Genomic DNA, 17,191 nt, shown 5'->3' on the forward strand with positions numbered 1-17,191 from the left:
CCTTTGACCATTATCTCCCCATTTCCCCCACCACCCAGCACGAGGAAACCACCTCTCTATTCTCTGTTTCTCTGATGAACTGATTTCTTTTTATTCTAACCTCAACGAACTTATAAAAAGTGATACTCAATCACCCTTAAATTAAAAGATAATATTCCATGGTACCTGATTATTATACTGCATGACAGCTTCATACAGTATTAAAGTCACAGAGACCTGAGGGAAACATTGAAAGAGACTGACAGGTTTCAGACAAGGCTTAAATCACGTGATCACAGGTCTCATTTTAAAGCAGTGTGTGTGTGTGTGTGTGTGTGTGTGTGTCTGACATGATAGCCCCTTGCTTGTTCTTTCTTCTACTTCTATCCAATATGCTGAAACGTTTTCAACCTAAAATATAAAACTACAGTGATGGATGTAAAATTGCAAATCCAGGTGTTCACGGGTTTCATAAGCTCCTGGAGGAAATATCAAAATACTTTCTATTTCTGTTCTGCTCATGTATCAACCACACGGCACCTTCTCTCAAGCCTGTCTTCGGCGACGTGTCTTTCCTGGGCTGAGGAATGAGGGTCAGGTCTGTGGCTCTAAAATGGACTGGGACTCTGGTCTGACTTAGATGAAGGTGCGGGATTCAGTACTGGGGTTGCGGTCAGGACTCAGGCTAAGTGGCTACAGAGGAAAGGCTGGCAGGTAGAAAGAGGCTAAGCCATGTCCTAGAACAGGTAGGCTTGGGAAGCAAGGAGATCCTCAGCCTGAGGGTAGAAGAAAAGTCCTGATCTAATAGTTTCAAAAACTGACTGAAATAAATCAGTCCCTTTTTATCAGGAATCAGCCTAAATTTACACCTATAATGTCATCCCTAAAGAAGACCATTTTTGCTCTTGAAGGGCTGGGGTTTTTAGTTGATTTGTTTATGCAGGAAGAGAGATGGCTCTTTTATGCAGACTTCTTTGACATCTCAGCTATTGTGCCTCCTTTTCGAGTTCGGTTTTACATTCTACCTTAACTTGGAGCAAATAGATTACTCAGTATCCTCGTGCTTCTTTTCATTGTAGTTTCCTCAGGGATTTTGCGTCCCTGGGCTGGAATGGAATTGGGCAGAGCCCCAAGGCTTGTCTTTAACAAGCTTGAATCTTCTCCACAGAGGAAAATGTGACCTCCCTTGATGCTCATTTTTTGGGGGGCCTGAATCAACATGTTTTAGGTTGTAACTGGCTTTGTGGGTTGCAGAAATAAGACTTGACCTGTTTTATTGAAAATTAGAATGTTTTTCAGATAACGTCTGATGAAGAAAACATTCAAAATATGCATACTCATGTAGAAATTACTTCAGACCAAATGTTAATTGATGGATTCATTCATTCCATTCAACTAATATTTACTGAATGCCTAATACTAGGCACTGAGACAATAAGAAAGAATAAGATATTGTCTTTCTCAAAGAGCAAGCCCGTAGCAGCTGTAGAGGCAGTGAATTACCTATAGAAAGTGTGATTAGTACTATAGCCATTTTGCTTTGCATTAGAGAGTTTCAGCATAGCTCTGCAGCCAAAGGTCTTTATATCCAATATTGTCCTCTAAATAGGAGTCTAAAAGAATGACCAATCTGATATGTTTGCTAAGTGTACGTTTGTTCATTTAGGTGGACCATTTCACAGCATGTGATTATTTTGATCTATCACTAAGTGTCCTACATCTCAAAAGAGACTACAACGGGTTGGCCTGTGTTTCCCACACTGGTAGCTTAGAAGTACTACAGATATTGTACATTGTTAAATTTGAAGTGTCAAAGAGAAATTTTTCAGTTTGGAATTTAATCAACCGGTCTTTATTTCTGCTGGAAGAGCTAAGTATATATTATACTGTATACTTTTAGATCCCCCCTTTCTGAAAACAAAACTAAACTAAACCCTGCTTTTTATTAATTAGCATGATAATCTTTCCAAAGGTGAACAGGAAATTGTTTTAGATTAGTTCCTATTTAATGTAGTTTTCTGAATGAATATTTATTTTGCAATGTGAGATCTGCCTGGTTCTTATTATTAATAGAAACCCAAGTGAGAATTTAAAGTGTGTGTGTGTGTGTGTGTGTGTGTGTGTGAGATGGTGATGGTGAGGGCACCCATTACTTTGCAATACATCAGTGTAACTCATTCTTATTCATTATTACTCACTTGGTTCCTCTTACAGTATGAATAGAAGGAAGAAACATTTATAGATCACTTAAAACATTTTACTAGAAGAAAGGGAACAAATAAGCCTACTTCAATCACCAGCTTTGCAGAGGGGAATGAGCAGAAGATATATTTAATCTTTCATCAAAGACTTCTTTTGAAATTACTAATATATAGTTCCACTCAGAACAGTGCTAAATGAGTTATTAGGACATTTAAACAAGATCATCATTGTTTTTATTAGCAGCATTATTCCTTATTCCTTTTGTTAGAAAAACACCCTGCAGTGTGTGCAGATCTGTTTAATTGCAATGCTTTTACATTTTTCCTCAAATGTATTTGACTTATTTTATAAATATTTCAAGTACGTAATTGCTATTTTGCTTTAACAAAAATCACAAATGTATTTAGATAATCTAAGGGGTTAGAATCCATTTGCTCCCGTGTCAAGTTTATAGGACAGGTAAGTATGATTTGTTGACTTTATGGTCTACGACCCTGAAGGAAGGTCTCTCACCCCCGTGACCCTCTGTTGTACGTTTTCAGAATGAACACCTAAGGAGTGTAGTGAAAGCTGTGGCATCAGATAGACTTGGGCTCCAAGCTCAGTTCTTTTACTTAATAATTGGATGACCTTGGGCAAGTCCTTTAACTTTTTTCAGGCTCTGGAATGTTTTGTAGAAATTACTGAATATAATAATACCAAGCTTGCCAGACTAATATGCAGATAAATAGATAGTATTAGGCACCTAACCGAGGGCCAGGCAAATAGTAAATACTCAATACAAGTAAATTGCTTTCCCTGTGGGCTGTTTTTGATTGATAGAAGAGGCTTGCTAAGGAGAGTCTTGAGGTTCTGATCCCAATCAGCAGAGATTCATCTGCCTTTTTAAAATTATTGGGGCTAAGAACCTCTGATTTAACCCAGGACCATCCCTTCCCTTCTGTAGGCTGTGCAGAGAAGTGTATCTTTATCCTCACCCATCCTCATCATTGTGGTTCAACAATGATCACAGTAGCAAATGTGAAGATATAGTGGTCATCTGGAATGGGGAAAAGTGGAGCAAATGTAGAATCCAGGGGCTTGGCTAAGGGTCCTGGGAAGTTTGGATGAGGTGGACCATCTGGGAATCCAGAAAAGCAGATGTCTTTGCAAGAATGTGCCAGTTGGGGATGGAGGGGACAGAGGCAGGGAGGCAAGCAGAGGTGTGGTCCTTCTTATTGGGGCAGAGGCAGATACGTGCACCTGCAAAGAATCCATCCCGCAGCCAGTGACTGTTACTTGCTCCTAGAAAATATCTGGGAAATTATCCGTGTTCTTGTCGCTTAACCTTGTAGCTCTGTGTCCACACAATGCTCACTGACACTTTGAAATGAAACTGGTTGCTTCAGTGAATGGCATAGTCAAGTGACTTCCCATACGGACACATCTTTCTTAAGGCCTTGTGCTGGAGAAGATAAGCTGCAGACACGAGCTCATGTGGTTTTCATGTGCTGCTATCCTGATGCAGGCACAGGAGTAGCCGTGCCTTGAATGCACAGCCTTGAAAATGTGGGATGTACAGTGCTTTCTCTGGTATTGTTGCCCATAGAATGAGTAAATTTACTCTACCTTGTTGTTATTTGTCCCATATACTACTTCCCTGGGCCAATTTTCAATGCATCCTAGAGGTGTGATGGAAACTGAAGCACCAAGGCCAAATCTCCACTGACCACCAGTCATTTGGAGACCTGGAGAGACCAAAGCTCTGGACTGAGCTTATAGGATCACCAGACCTTCCTGGGAGTGGAAACCTTTTCTGCGCCTCTCACAGAGCCCCGGGCAACATCTTAACCACAAAATTATTGCTCGATAAATACTTTTTGGAATAAAAGTTTCTTTGAGACAGGATCTTTTCATATTTGCCACTTACACTTGTCAGCTATGCTTTTCATTTGTCATCATTGCCAATATCATCCTTGTAATCGTAATCAGTAAGAAATATCTATCAAATACTATGCAAGGTATGTTGGAAAGGAAATCTAATGCACAATCTAAGCAGAATTTTGGGGGAGCAGGGATCGAGCCTTAACTGACTTTTCATCCCTAGAGCCTAGCACAATGCCTGTCACAAGTAGAGGCATGGCAGGTTGTTGAATGCTACCTGGAAGAGTGAATGTGTAATGAGAACAGACTGGTGAAAAGGCTGTGATAGCTGAAGAGTAAGCTTTTCCATTCCTAGTTTTCTTTCTTTTTATCAAACCACCTCCCTAGCACCTCCCACCCCACACCTGAAAGAACTCTGTTTTCATTTAGTTTGGGAAAGGAGTGCATATTGTATCTCAGTGCTGTTACTTGGATCTGTTAAGGTGAGCACAGAATGTAGTGCTGCTGTAACGTTAGGATCTTGGCTGCCTTGAAATTTACAGAGAGAAGAATTTTTTTGAATACTAGAAATAGATCGATATCCTGCTCCTGTTCTTTCTGTGTGCCCAGAACACCCACTGAAGTCAGGAGGAGCTGGAGATGTGTGGGGGAACCATGGAATGGGGGCTTTTGTCTGTTAATTTGAGCTTCATTCTGTCATTTCAATCTGTAAGGTGATTCTGAAAAATGAATGCATTTATAAGGCTATTAGTAACCATATTTCTCCCCTAATCATTATGATTAAGTCGCTGGTACTGCCAGGTGCCTGCAGCTTCCATCACAAAGCCCTGAACAATTTTGCTTTACCATTTGACTTCACTGAGATCCTCTGACTGACTATGCCAGAGGAGTTGCTGCTGATTTTTTTTCCTTCTTCTGTCGGTCGATTTAAATTCATACTGAAAACAGAGTAAAGTTTAAAATAATATTCTAGATCATGAAACTCATTCTTCAGTTATGGAACAATAAGTCAGCTTTCCTTTTATTAGACTATTCCCAAAGAACGTTTTATGGTCAAAATGTCACAGCTGGTTTTTTCCACATTTTCTCTTCTTCCAGCCTGAGTGTCTCATGATCCAATCGTTCAGTGCAGCCTGCAATTCCTGACACTTTATTCCCCCCATTGTATTTACTGCAACAATGTCCCACATCGCCACAGATTAAGTGCCCCCCACCCCCCAACAATATTCTGGTGTACACTTGGCAGTACCACAGAGCAGATCAGTGTACAGGCCCTGGAGAAAGACTGCCTAGTTTTGAGGCCCAGCCCTACCATTTACTAGCTCTGTGACATTGGCAAATGAAAAACCTCACCAAGCCTTTCTTTCTTCGTCTGAAAATTAGAATTATACCTACCTCCTGGATTGGTGATGAAGATGAAAACTTTCCTGGCACATTAAAAGCACTCACTGGAAGGTAGTTTTATTATGATGTGAAAGAGAAAAGCAGTCCTCAACTTCCAGGGGACAGACACTGAGTCTTGGTGCTTTCCTGTTGAACGTAAACAATTTCACAAAACATCAACAGCAGACAAGGCCACTCTGTGACCATGGAAGATTAAGGAGACAAACAAACAAACAAACAAACGAGACCACTGTGTAACCATGTTTGAACACAGATGAAATATGGACATTGTCCAATTCACAAGCATGACAAAACATTTCTTTATTCTGGCTGATACGAGTGACTGTGGATTCTTTAGCAATTACAGCCTTAGCCTGGCTCTAGTCTTCCCTCTTTCTAGATAAGATTTATTATGATAGTCATAGAAGTACCCCCACTTTCTGATAGCATCCAATCCAGAGCAAAGCCTGCTTCCTTAATCCCTCCCCCAGATCATCTAACAGAGCCCAAATTCTATAATAAGTCCTTTTTAACACTTTTTTATGAGACGCCCTGTGGTTCCTCACCGTGTGTGTTTTTCCTTGCTGCAGCATGCCATAATCCCAACATAATCAACTATAACTGCATTTCTGGTGGTCTCTGGCTGAAGGGCATTGACATTATTCCTTTTGATAACCACAAGTCACAGGATTTAAGCACGTACAGCATAAAGCAATGAAAAGGACACTTAGAGACCTTGTACAAGTTATTTAATAGCGCTGTTAGTTTTCTCATTTGTTAAAATTTGGGGATTGGGCTCATGAATTCTACAGTCCTTTTCAGCACCAGCATGCTATGGGATCTATGTCAGATACTTACCAGCATTAGGAGTGCCATGGAACAAAAATAATTAACATGGGAATATTCTCAAACTTCCTGTCTTTCCTAGGCTGCCAAAGAGAATCCTGTAATAACCCACCTAATTTCTCCCCTCCTCCCACCTCTTTATGAAAAAGCTCTGTCTTTAGGGGAGATAAGCTAATATGCTAAGAGTAGAGGGAGGAGAAAATGGAAAGAAAACCACACAGGCTGGGGACGGAGGAGGAGGTTTTTCTGGGGATCACAGAGGGTGGTGGAGAGAATTAAACATCAGAAGGAAGTAGGTGAGAGAAAGCATGGAAAAAAGGGAAGTACTGTGCAGATCACATATGTGGATACTCTTTGTTGCCTTTAAAAATGAAGCAAGTAAATAATATAATGGATTATTAAATAATTTGGGTTGTTGTATTGTGCTTTCTGAAGGGAGTGCTCATCAAAAACTTAACCATGTGGGCCTCTGAGTTTTTTAGGATTTCAGTAACACATTTCTTACATAGTCAGAGAACTGACCACCAAAGACGAGTCCTCTTTCTCTGGGAGGGCTTGCCATTTTATAGTTAGTAAAGGAAAGAATAAGCTTTTTTTTCCTAAACATTTCCAGCAGGTCCCAGGATTTAGCCACACACCAGCTGCTCCTTTATCTCCAATTGGAAGGACTCATAGAGGCCCGCTCTTGCATGGGTGATGGTGAGAATAGGCTTAAATGGAGCTGGTCAGAAGGGGCAGAAATCAGTGTCATTGGTTGAAAGTGAGGCAATTAGTTATCTCCCTGGCAAGGGGTTCATGAGGCTTAGTTAATTAGAGCTTTTAATTTGCATGGAAACCCAAAGAAGCTAATCTTTGCCATATCCAAGTAGTAGGGTAACCAGCCATTCTGGTTTGCCCATGAATGTGGGGATGTGGAACTTCCAGTGCGAAAATCAGGACATTCCTTGGCAAACTGTGATCACCCTAGTTAGTATTCCTCTTCCTTCATAGCCTCAACTTTTCTTCCTCTCTTCATTCTGTTGTAGGATGAATGCGTCTTTCTAACATGTTCCTTGTATACCAGATCTCTCCCAAATAATGGAGTCCCAGAACTGGAAGGGGTCCTCAGATGTCATGAAGTGATCCTTTGCCTCCCAGCAGATTTCATTCAGATGGTCCGTTGAGTTTGTCTTTTCCCAGTGACAGGCTGTGCAGGGACATCCACAGATAATGAACAATGCTATTCCTATCACTTTATAATCCTTACTATTTGCTATGTGAATTTCTTACATCTTATCCAGTTTTGTTTTTTTTTTCCTCTTAGAAGTTATTATGGGATTGGAAGAGAGGTGTGGCTGCCCAGGTTTATGCAGGGGAATTGTGAGGGTGTCCTAGAGTTTAGAATTGCAGAACTCTTTATTATTTAGCATCAACCATGATTTGGGGGAAATTACTGCTTTGTATTGGGACATTTAAATAAAAATTTCCAGGAAGAGAGGCCTAAACTGAGAGTTCAGGGTTTAGGGGATTCCTCCAAATTGCTGTTAGAACTAAAAGGAGACTGGCTTGCCTAGTCTTCAACGAGAAAGTTGCTGACATTTCAAATCCTGCTGGTTTTACTTAGATGTGGCTGAATTTCAGTCTTTGTCTGGTTAATTCTTTATACTGGGTTTTCTCTTATATCTTATCAGATATATGTATAAGTCTCAATAACTCAAGTTTCAGGAAGTGGAGTCCATTTTATTTTGTAAATATACTGCCCTCTTCTATCTCATCCAGAGTAGACAACCTGTCTAATCTCAGTTGTTCAAACCGCTATCAAGTTCCAGTCAGCTTGGGTAAACTTTAGAGAACTGTTTCAGATACTCTATAGAGAACTCTATTTGTCAAATTCTAGATCCCAAACTTTGGCTCAGTTTACGACTCATATATATATATATATATATATATATATATATATATATATATATATAATATACTTGTTGTTATTGGTATATAAATTATTTTGTCCCAAAGTTATAACCAGTACGTGTTCAGTATAGTAAAATTTGTAAAATATAGAAAAATAATAGGAAAAAGAGAAAAATTACCCTGATTCTACCCAGAGACAATGACTGATTTGGAGGGTATTTCCTTCTATTCTTTCTTTCTTACGAAGCTTTGCTTGTTTCACATATTACAATATTGCACCCTACTTTTTTCATGTGAATTATAACATAAGCATTTTTCCATTTTTACCATGAACTCTTTTTAATAACATTTTTGATGGTTGCATAACATTCCATGGAGTGCAATGGCATTTCAGAAAGGACATAACTTGGTGGAGGAGACTGCAACATACACAGAGAGTCAGCTTTGATTACGTTCCCAAATTGGTAAGGCAGGGATGTAAAATCTTAGGGATATCAAGTTGTCCTCAGAGGGTGGGAGCAGTTGTAGCATATCTCAGCATAGCTTTTCTTGCTCTACACCGAACCAGACGAGGCACATGACTTCAGCAGATACTGTCCATAGTAGGTCTCTGGATCTGGAAGGCTTCACAACCCTTTCACCACTCTTTTGTATTCTTGGAAGCATTGACACCAACAAACTATACACTTTTGTTGAAGATAATTATTATAACACTGAACTTTCCTGGAACCAAACTCAGCAAGCATAAGTGATGTTCCTGCCTTGGAAGATGTGTCAGTTATCAGTTTATTGCCTCACAGTTACAAATTTGCCTTTCATTGCCTGCTCTGAGAGAATGGATATGGGCCCTTTAAGTATTTTTTCTTTGCCAGATGGTACCATGTTAAGCTTTGTCAGTAGACAGTGCTCGAGAGACATTGCAGGGGGAAAGAATTTTGCTTTCTAGTCTGGCCTCTGCCCCCTAGGCAGGCTCCTGGAGTGCACGTGGCTTTTCCAGCACCTGGCTCTGACCAGCACCTACCACGCATGGTAGCCAGCCATACCCAGTGACCAGCAGGTTACTCTTTCATCTCTTCTTGGGTGGTTTTGTAGTGGAATGCCTCTAGTGAGACATCTCCCTATGAACAGCTTTCCCAGTACCCTAGAGAATGGATTACCAGAAAGTTCCAGAAAGCAGATTTCCAGCGTGTTTGGTCAGCATGGCACCATAACTATTTCTCTGCCATTCATTGTGTGTCTGTGTTCTCTCCAGTGAAGTCTGGATTTCAGTCCCGTTTGAGGAGAGGCTGGGGTCATTCCTTGGGTACCGTATCTCATCCCTGGGGGTAGTAGCTGCTCCTTAATTCCATATCCTTTAGAGTTCCCTTTAGTTCTTAGTAGCCAATTCCTTTTTACTCCAATCTCCTGATATAGTTAGTAGTTCTTTATATTAAACATTCCTGTTCAAATCACTATGTGTCTTCTTTCTCCTTATTAGACCCAGACTGATAAAGGGGAGGAAGCAGAGTGAGAGCCCAGGTGTCTCCGTCTCTACCTTTCTAGAATGATGGAAAGGCCATTTCCCTCATTAGTCTACTCCTTGACTGTTAGCCTTCCTGAGCCCCAGATTCCTCATCTGTAAAATAGTGTTAATAATAGTACCTGTCTCATAGGGATTTCATGAGGGTTAAAAGAGATAATACATATAAATTATTCGAAACATTGCCTGGCATGTAGTAACCGCTCAATATATGTGATTTGTCATTATAGTTTAATCTGGGTAAATCTGTCATTGAGTTTGACTGGAGGGCAACAAGTACAAACTCAATTACTGACAAAAGCATATACCACAGTTTGCTCAACCATTCCCATATGGTAGACATTTGGTTGTTTTTACTATTTTACTATAATAAACGATGCCATCATGAACATCTTTGTGTATAAAACCCATTTACCCTGGGATTTTCTTTCTTTATGAGGGGCCTGGACCAATAAAGGAAGTAGAATTAGAAAGTATAGAAATAATCATGTTGAGGATCTCAGTGACTCTGAGATATCAGCAACTTCTCAAGAACCTCTTTCTGATTCTGCTCCTTAACATGTGACAAAACTAAGATTTTCTTTTTGAGGAAATACCAATATCTAATACACAATAAGTCACCTTATCATAGTTCTTAAAATGTTTTTTGGTTCTAAGTTAGGTGCCTTGGAGGTGCCCATTCTCAGTCAATCAAATTAATGAATATTTATTAAAATGCCAAATGGTTTAAAAATTAAACAATTTGGGGATAGAATTTCAGGAATGACTTAATATTATGTGACCCTGGGCAATTTATTTTAACCTTTATGAGTCCTAGAAAAACTTTTTTGCCTTTTCTGAGATACAGTTTCCTCAGAAGTAAAACGGAGATAATCTCATATTAATCCGTTAATTAATTCAGTTATTCAACAATTATCTATTGAGTTTTTTCTATGTGCCAGATACTCTACTACGTCCTTGGGGTGCATCAGTAAAAAATAAATCCCTGCCCGAAAGGACGTTATGATATAGTGGGGATGGTGAGAAGGAGGGGGACAGATAATAAACGATAAACATAATGCTTAAGTAAATTCTACAGCATGTTGAAAGATGGTTAATGCAACGGAAAATATAGAGTTGGAAAATAAAGGAAAAGGAGGATCACATGTGTTTGGAAGAAATGGCTTTTTTAAAGGATAGTTAGGGTGGACCTCATTGAGGTAACATTAGAACAAAGACTTGAAGGAGATAAGCAGTTAGCCATGCAGCTATATGGGGGAAATTATTCTAGATAGAGAGGAGAGCAAGAACAAAGGCTGTTAGGTATGAGCATGTCGGGCATGTTTGAGGAACAGCAAGGACACTGTTGCTGAAGCAGAGTGAGTGAGAGGGAAAATGGTAGGAGGTAAAGTCAAAGAAGTAAAGTCCCAGATCATGTTGGACCTTCTAGGCCATTGTCAGAGCTTTGGTTTTCACTCTGAATGAAATGGAGAGTCACAGAGGGTATTGTGTACAGAATGGACATGATTAGACTTATATTTTCTCAGAATCACTCTGGCTTTTGAGTGAGAATAAACTTTGGGGGTCAAGGGTGCTATTGCAACCCTGTCTCCATCCTTTTCCCTTCCACATGGAGGAGACAGCATGACAGTTGAAAACGTGGGGCAGAGAGGGGGCTTGGAGAACCATGCAGAGGCAAGGGCTGGGGTTGGGGAGGTACAGGCTGGTGGGCCAGCAGCTGAGAATATTGCAGAGAGGGAGTGGTGTGTAGGTGGTAGGCAGAAGAGATGGCCGGCACGGTGGGGGTGGGTCGATTATATTGAGCAAATTAGTAAATTAATTGTGCATGTAAGTGAATATAATGAGGATAATGGAAGCTGAGTTTCTCACTGCTGGAGAAGGAATTAACGAAAACAGAAAGGGGAAAGGCTAGAAAGAACTCTGAAAGGTTGGTCTCTCTCTCAGTATTGATATGTAAGTGTGTGTGTCCATGAATACACGTATACATATCTCCTAGCTCTGTCAACTGAGAGGGCTTAGAAGCAATGGCATCCTGGAAACAATGAATATGACGAGCATCCAGATATTGGTTTCTAAATACCATTCTGCACTAAAAGAAGCTAGGGGTCGTTGGAGAAATGGCCAATGGCTGATTCCAAGGTGGGGGCATGGCCTGGAACATCTTCTTATGTTAGAAAATAAGGAAATACTCAGTGAATGATGGGGACATTTCAAAAGGACACAGGGGCTCCCACTGGCCAAATCAGAGACAATCTTAGCATTAAAAAAAGAAGAAGAATGGATTACAACTCATTGAATAAATCGTGAATCCATGAATCCATATATCTAAATAAATAAAAGGGAAAGCTTGTCTTTCCTGTAGAATGCCAACTAATAAATGTAGCATGAATAATGTAAACAGAGACTTGCCATTTGGCAGCCTGCACAGATGTGGTTGATTTTGGCTGAAATGGGCAATCAGCTAAGGCTGAAGGGTGAAGATTCACAAGGAACAGGGTATTTTGATATAATGTAGGAATAGCTCTCCATAAAATATTAATCAATTACAAAGGAAAAAAATGGTGAATTTAAGTGGAGAAACCTGGCAGATATCAACATGACTATGTGACCAAGGTTAACATCACCAATGTTGTATGGATTGATGTTATGTATTTTTTAATGTGATACACTGAGAAGAGCGTGGCATTGTTTCTGTGGAATTCTTTCTAAGAATGAACCTCCGGAGCCAGATCATGAGGAAACATCAGATGTTCCATGTTGGAGGTTGCTATGGGCTGAATGTTTGTGTTCCTCCAAAATTCACATGCTGGAATCTCAACGCCCAATGTGATATTGTTAGGAGGTGGGACCTTTGGGAGGTGCTCATGTCATAAAGGTGAAATCCTCCTGAATGGGATTAGTGCCTTAAAAGAGAGGCTCCAGAGAGATTCCCTAGCACCCTTCCTCCATGAGGACACAGTGAGAAGGTGTGAACTATGAACAAGTAGAGGGCCCTCACCAAAACATGACCATCCTGGTGCCTTGACCTTGGACTTCCCAGCCTCCAGAACTGTGAGAAATAAATGTTTGCTGTTTTTAAGGTACCCAGTCGGTGGTATTTTGTTATAGCAGCCTGAATGGACTAAGACAGAGGTCATCCTCCAAAATGCAACACATCTTACAGAGTGTCTAGTACATGAAAAATGGGGAAAGACTGAGGAATTTTTCCAGATCAAAGAATCTAAAGAGTCATAACGGCTAAGTACAACATATATTCTTTTTTTAAAAATATTTGTTTGTTTATTTATTTATTTATTTATTTTTGGCTGCCTTGGGTCTTTGTTGCTGCGCCTGAGCTATCTCTAGTTGCGGCGAGCAGGGGCTATTCTTCGTTGCGGTGAGTGGGCGCTATTCTTCGTTGCAGTGCACAGGCTTCTCATTCCGGTGGCTTCTCTTGCTGTGGAACACGGGCTCTAAGCACATGGGCTTCAGTCGTTGTGGCTCGCGGGCTCTAGAGAGGAGGCTCAGAGGTTGTGGCACGTGGGCTTAGTTGCGCCATGCATGTGGCATCTTCCCCAACCAGGGCTCAAACCCGTGTCCCCTACATTGGCGGGCGGGTTCTTAACCACCGCACCACCAAGGATGTCCCAACGTGTATTCTTGAGAGGATCCCACTTTGGATATATTGAGTTTGAGATACTTGTAAGACTTCCTAATGAAGATGTCAAAAAGGCAGTTAGACACAGAATCTGGAGTTCAAGAAGAGATCTAGGCTGGAGATATAAATTTGGGAGTTGGTGGCAAGCATATAGCATTTAAAATCAGTAGGGGATGAAATCATCAAGGGAGGGAATGTAGATTGAGTAGAAAGAGGACATTCTCAGGACTGCTTGGCAGGGATTTTTCAGCCTAGGTAATCTCACTGAAAAATGGCTCAAAAATTTCCAACTACAATCTGCCTTCAGTATTTGAGAGTTCCACATTCATAGATTCACATATTTGAAAAAAAATTCTAGAAAGTTCCAAAAAGCAAAACTTGAATTTGCTGCACACCGGCAACTATTTACATGGCATTTACATTGTATTTACAACTATTTACATAGCATTTACATTGTATTAGGTATTATAAGTATTCTAGAGAAAGTATACAGGAGGATGTGCATAGGTTATATGTGTGCCATTTTATATAAGGGACTTGAGCATCTGTGGATTTTGGTATCTGGGGGATTGGTTTACTAAGGGACAACTGTATGTAAAAATCCATGCCCCAAATCCCAACATTCTTTGTCCTCAAAGAGCTAACAGTTTGACACATGAAAATAGGATGAATAACATAAAAAACAGTTAATACTATAAGCATTAAGTTTACACTGTATTTACTGTGTATCAGGCACAATGCTAAGTGCTTTATATGGATTATCACATTTAATCTTCACCTTAACCATATAAGGGAGGTAATATCATTCTATTTTTTTCATATGAGGAAACTGAGTCTTAGAGGATTTAGATAATTTGTTCAAGACCTCACAGCTAGTAAAGAGTGAGGCTGAGGTTCACACCCTAGTGCTCTATCTGCATCGCCTTTCATTTTAGTGGCTGTGCTATCCTGCCTAAAGTCCAGGACAAGGGCAAAAAAGCCTATAATGGTGCTCTAGATTCCTCTTGACAGGCTAAAACAGCCAAACCAATACACACACACACACACACACATGTGCGCACGCGCGCGCGCACACACACACACACACACACACACACAATTTGTAGCTGAAGATTTAAAGGATTGGAGAAAATTTTATTCCTCAGAATGACTGCCCCTCACTTCCTGGGGGTGCCACCCTTTGGAGAGGGGTCCCAGAAACTCTGGTGTGATGGAGGGTGTGCTACAGGGCAGTAAACCCAAGTTTCCAAGGACCACAGTCCAACAATAGGCAGTGGAGAGGATATTCTGGCTCCAAAGAGAACCAGCTGCTCCTGGATTCTGAAACCAACCCTGTTTTTAAGAATATATCTTTCCTGAAATTTCCTTCTTTCGGCTTGCTGTTATTTGCAACTTTTACAAGCTACTGAACCACATCACTGGTGTGAACAGTTTCAAAGCTTACATATTTCTTCTTGTAATCACTTTAGTCGATCTTGTAACTATAAAGAGTGAGATGGTAAATCCTGAGTTCCCATTCTGAGTCAGAATTTATGACAAGTACAACGTGCTTGTGCCCAAACAGAACCATGCATGTATGGTAATATGGCACTTGAAATTTATGTACTTCCTTTTATCCAAGGAACAGAAAATGCTTCGATAAAATGCATTAAGAGCCAACTGTCTTCAGCAGGCGATGAGAACAGTTCAAAATAGGACTGCTGAGGGAATCATTTAATTTCTGCAAGGCCAGGGTTCATGCTAAACAAGCATGTTTCCCAATGTTTTATGGAAGTGGTTCTAGGAGACCACTGCCATTTCAACCCCTGCTCGGCAGTGATGAATTTAATTGCATCTTTGCCCACCAGTTGTGTAACTGAAGACATTTCTTCATCACTGCTGTTTGGTGCTGGTTGCCATACAGGACTAGCTCCTGGTATTTGCTGAGGAGATTACGAGCAGAATGGATGCTAGTCATTCCTTTCTACCGACTAGTTAGTTCTTCTCCTTAGCAAGGGCAACTCTCTGATTTTCTTTGCTCGTTTTAAAAACTAGTCCTGTAAATAAGGCCCCTTTAATTTACAACCCCACTATATTAAAAAAAAAATGGCTTCTATATATTGCATACTTTAAAATGGCCATGGTGCAATAGGTCCTTGTATCCGTTACCTATTGCTGCAGCCTGACAAATTACCCAAAATGGAGTGCCTTAAAACATTTGTTATCTCCCAGTTTCTGTGGATCAGGAGTCCTGGCGTGGCTTGACTGGGTCCTCAGCTTTAGGGTCTCTCACAAAGCTGAAGTCAAGGTGTTACCCAGGGCTGTGGTCAAATCAAGGCTTGACGAGGGGAGAATTACTTTCATTTGTGTGGTTTTTGGCAGGATTCAGTTCCTCGTGGGCTGTTGGACTAAGGCCTTAGTTCCCCACAAGCTCTTGGTCGAAGGTTTACCTCAGTCCCTCTACACATGAGCGTCTCACAGGCGAGGGGGTGAGGAAGGTGCCAGCAAGAGAGAGAGTGCTAGGAAGATGGAAGTCAGCCCTTTGTAACCTAATCACAGAAGTGATGTCCCATCACCTCTTATTCTAGTAGTTCTGTTAAACCACCAATTCATGCTTAAGGATGGGGGATTACACAGGGCATTAAAACCTGGGGGGTGAGGGTCATTGCAAGCTGTTTGAGAAGGCTGAGTACCGCAGTCCTTCACATACCTTGTCTCACTTTATCCTCATAATAATTCTCCAGTGCATTGCTGGTCCCCCCGTTTTATAGAAGAGGCATCAAGTTCTCAGTCTCTCCTGCTTGCACCTACTGACATTGAAATTCATCTTTAGTGACTCATAGTGTTTACTCATTTATGTATTTATTTCATGAATATGTAGAATTAAAAGATATTAGGTGTGCTACTGTGCTAGGTGCTGGTACGTTTGTATTCTTGGTAGAATATAGGTGTGTACGAGCATTCTAATAGTTCTTAAACAACTGTTCCTTAAGGAGAGGAACTGTTCGTAGTGTATATCATAGTGCCTAATATATTGAGTTATAGCAGTAGTAGATATTCTAAAGAATTATTAATCTATTAAAAGTTTTTTTCAAATATATAACTGGGAGCACTTTTCTGGTTTTTGAGTGTCTAGGACCCAATCATTCCCATTTCAGAGTTGAAACACAGATGAGTAGTGGTTATGATACGAACAACGCCCCAGAAACTGAAATGGAGAATTTCATTCCAGGGCTTATTTATAGCCAACCTCAAGGTACAAACTACATGGGAAAAACCGGCATGTAACTTGAGTTAGCTCCACATTAAATGCGTGAATATCCACCCCAAGGCTCATCACTGTATCGCTGGTGAGATAAAGTACAGAAATAATTTTATAAATTGAAAAATGCCTATAAACATAAGAGATGAATCTTTAAAATTGTTAGTGCTGCTGCTACCTTAACTCAGGGAGCCTACAATGTGCCAAGCACTGTGTGAATTGCTTCTTAGAATGTTACTCATTTAATCCTCGTCACCACTACTGTGAAAAGCAAATTCAGAGCTGGGGGTCACCGGTGGTCCAAAAGGGGTTCGGCTCTGGAGTGTGTGAGTCTTTGGTGACCCGAGAGGAAGAGCTACAAGTGAAACCATCCGTATTGACATAGTGAAATCCTAGAGTTTATGGAAGTGGGGTTGAGCCCCATCACCTTGCCCCACACAGAAACAGATCAGTGCAAGCATGCTTTTCCTTTTTAGAAAGATACAATGCCTTCTGAGACAACGGAAGATACTCTGGGATTTGAAAGTCAGTGAGAGGAACTACTGGTGTAGAGTATTCCTTGACTAACAAAAAGGTAGGAGTTCTTCGGGGAGCTATCATTTGGCAGACTAGATGTAGCCTAGAGACAGTG

General features: G+C 40.6%; 1 long non-coding RNA gene across 1 annotated transcript in view; it reads left to right on the top strand.

Moving 5' to 3' along the window:
• LOC103007733 (uncharacterized) overlaps positions 1-17,191 on the top strand; it is a 95,168-nt gene that overhangs the window by 25,030 nt on the left and 52,947 nt on the right. The gene's annotated exons all lie outside the window — the stretch shown is intronic.

This window comes from Balaenoptera acutorostrata, chromosome 5 (assembly GCF_949987535.1).
Source record: "Balaenoptera acutorostrata chromosome 5, mBalAcu1.1, whole genome shotgun sequence".
In the NCBI taxonomy this organism is placed as follows: Eukaryota; Metazoa; Chordata; class Mammalia; order Artiodactyla; family Balaenopteridae; genus Balaenoptera; species Balaenoptera acutorostrata.